We start from the raw sequence: 3,527 nt of genomic DNA on the forward strand, positions 1-3,527 counted from the left end.
TCAAGACGGAAACTACATTGGGAATTAGACTGAATTCCCTACTCCCATTAAAGGAAACTGTAAATTCCAGCTGAAATTCTAAAATGATTCTTAAACTTTGGTGTACATTCCAATCACCTGGTGAGCGTGTTAAAACAGGTTGCTTGACTGCATCCCAAGAGGCTCTAATTCAGTAGGTCTGAGACAGAGTCCCAACATTTGCGTTTTTGTTTTTGTTTTTTCAGAACAAGATTGGTTTATTTGGCTTTGGGACGCGGCGTGTTTCTGTCTCTTCTAGCTGCTGTCCTCCCGCCACGGCCCCTCGACCTGGAGGAGCTCTGGCTAGGCTCCGGCTCTGGCGGCTGCAGCTTTCTTCTCCCGCTGCTGCGGCTGCGGCTGCGGCTCCGGCTGGGGCTTCCGGCTCAGACTCGGGCTCCGGCCCCCTTTTCTTCCTCTGCTTCTTGAACTGCATCTTTTCACGTTTCACAAACGTGTGTTTGCAGGATGTCTTATTCCTGTAACTTCTTTTCCTCTCAGATTCCCCACTTCTTTTGTAAGAATGGTCTGAACTAGAACTTCTCCTCCTTGGCCTGTGGCGGAATTCGTGGTGGGTGCCCAGCCTCTCTCCCCTATATGCGTTCTCACCAAGAGAGGCGCCAGCTAGTCTGATCTGGGTACAAGTTTATGTATCTATTAGCTTCCCAAAATTCACTTTGGGATTTCTGAACACATGGAGAAAGTTGCAGTGTTTTCCTCTTGGGCGTTGTTGAATCTCAAATAAACCACCAACTGCCATTTTGCGCCGGGTCAGTGGGCAGAGTTCACACTGAAGCCGGCAGACAGGGCTGCCTGGCATTCTTCTTCCGATTGGTGCTGAACATATACATTACCCCTTAGATATCTAGAGGTTCCAAGTTGAAGCTGACCTTGAACTGAATCGCTTTCCCCGCGTTCTTGAACTCGGGGAGCACATCCTCATAGAATTCGAGCCATGGCCAGTAGGTTTCCTCCTCACTGTACTCCAGGCTGGTATCAGGCTTATAGCCATCCCGTTTGCGCAGCTCCATTCCAAACATCCTAAACATGGTTTTGATAGGAAGGGTGGGACTCGAGGCTGGGAATTTATGTTTAGGTGAACATCTATCTCCAAATCTGCAGGCGTCTGTTTTACTGTAGAATGGACAATTTGCTCCATCTTACTCTTAAATCCATGGGTGGTCCTGGGGTTTCCCATATGGTTCCATTTTCCAGCTCATTTTCAGCTTGATTCAGCATCTTCTGTGCAGCTTTCTCTCTTTCTTCTCCTGCAGTTTCTGCATCTCCTCTTCCCTCTCTTTTCTCTGCTGTTCTTCCCATTGTCCCCTTGACTTTCTCTCTCGTTCTTCCTGCCATCTTCTAAATGCATCTTTCTTTTCCTTCTTTATTCTGAATTCTTCTTGTGCCTTCTGCTCCCTCAGCAACCTCTCCATCTTCAACAGCTTAGTTGTTCTTCAATAAAAGCATCCTCTTCCTCCTTCTGTGAGAGCCCTGAATCTCTCAGTCCAGCGAGTTCCTGCCGATGCTCCTTTTGTTTCTCCTTCTTTAGGGCAGCCCTGTGCTTTCAATTTCTTTGGAAACAGCCTCTTCCCAGGCACAGCCATTTTGCCAGCTCCGCATTTGTATTTTTAAGAAATTCCAAAGTCATGTTCACTTGTGATCACACATTGTGAGAACCACTGTTTTAGGGTAAGAGTAGGTCCAGGACCTTTCCCCCTATTTAATACGAAACTATTTTACTTGCTTTTATTATCATGGGATCCATACTTTTTTGATACAGTATTCTGCTTTCGATTCCTGTAACTCTTTTTCTAATGTTTCTGAACCTTGGCAATTTTTTTTCTTTTCTTTTCCTCAAATATTTGGCCTTAACATCTCTCATTGCTATGGTCTTCCCATTCATTGCTTGCTTCAAGGCCCACTGTCATGTTAAATTTCATTTCAGCTTCTTAGCCAATGCTCCCTTTTTTCCCTGCCTTTTTATATCCTTCTTCCTAAGAACACAGACAGTCCTCTACTGCCAGTAAGGGATGTCAGGTGTCGGATTTGGAAAGATGAGTTTAGGATGTGTTGATCTTTCCAGGATAATATATACTGGGAATCAGAAGAACATAACATTCTCTAACAATTATTTCAGAATCTTTAGGATCATCTATTTCAGAAATCAAAGGAATAGATCCTCTTGACTCTTCTGAAAATTGGGTAAACTTGTTTTAACTCCTGCCCTGCATCCATTTTTTTTCATAGCCCATCAAACATCACTGTTCATTCAAGTGAGTTCTTGTTATACTATTTTGCCTTCTTCACCCTGCCTAGTCTACCCTTAAAGATCCTGTTCAGCCTCTGGGATCTCAATAGTGCCTTCTTTGAGAATCTTTTCTGGATGTCCTTTTCCACATGGGCACAACTAATATGTAACTAGAGTTTATGCACCTGGCACATAACGTATCCAAGTTAGGCTGTTTCGTCTCGTTTAGAGTGTTAACACATTCCTTACAACCTCTTCTTTTACTGTGGTTCTCTATTTCTTACTGATATTTATTCATGATTGCAAATCAAAAGATTATTCTCCTTGACGAAAAACATGAGAGCAACATAAGAAGCAAGGAGTAAGCATTTTCTGTCATTAGCACCTTATGGGCTGTCTCTGAGACCATCCAGTCAAGCCCATGTTTGTGCCATTTGCCTAATACACATAAAGAACATATTTGCAATACTTTCTCTTAGTTTTGACTCAAGACTCTTTACTGATTGCCTTGGTTCCTGATGCATTTCCTCACCTCCTGTTTGTGATCTCACCTTTACCCCTAGCCCTAATGATTGATATTGTTCCTCTAGTGCTAACTGGGTGATTACATCTGTCTACTCCGATCATATCTGTGGCTACTCTGAGTAAGCCTTTTATCTGTGACCATTGCATAGACTTAGTAAATTAGTTTCACAGAAATTGGGTTTGAAGAGTAGCAAAAGTGAACACCCTCATATATCACCTTATACAATTTTATAAATTTTCAGCAAAGAATAATAGAAGTTATGAGGTTAGGGCAGCCTTTCTCAGCCAGTTCCATGAGGAAATTAAGCATTAACGCACAAATGCATCCATTATATGTAATACATTACCTTCTCTTCAATGCATCTAGAGTGGTACTGGTTATGTATTATCTTAGGACAATAGAAAAAAATCATCACTTAAATAATTTTCCATGTTCTGGCTCAGATGAACAGTGAAAGGGCTTCTTGAATCCCTCAGAGGACATGTATTTGGGTGGTGGTGATAGTTTTCTGATTGTCTAGGAGAAGGTGCTGCGATATCTACAGTTGGGCAGAGGCAGACTTAACCTTAAGCTTTGGGTCACTCAATTGCATGAGCCTCTGCCAAGATTTTGGGAGAGACCCTGAAAATTTTGAATTCCTAAATTTGTATTTCTTCTTAAGTAGGGTCGCACCAAATTAAATAAGTTTAGAGCCTATAAAATCTCTATTTGTGCTGCTCTTATATCTTTAACCATGCC

At 42.4% G+C, this 3,527-nt stretch overlaps 1 pseudogene; it reads right to left on the reverse strand.

Annotated features, from left to right (window-relative positions):
* Positions 1–236: 236 nt before the first annotated feature.
* LOC143679423 (U2 small nuclear ribonucleoprotein auxiliary factor 35 kDa subunit-related protein 2 pseudogene) lies at positions 237–1,619 on the reverse strand (annotated as a pseudogene).
* Positions 1,620–3,527: the final 1,908 nt, after the last annotated feature.

Source organism: Tamandua tetradactyla, chromosome 4 (genome assembly GCF_023851605.1).
Source record: "Tamandua tetradactyla isolate mTamTet1 chromosome 4, mTamTet1.pri, whole genome shotgun sequence".
NCBI lineage: Eukaryota > Metazoa > Chordata > Mammalia > Pilosa > Myrmecophagidae > Tamandua > Tamandua tetradactyla.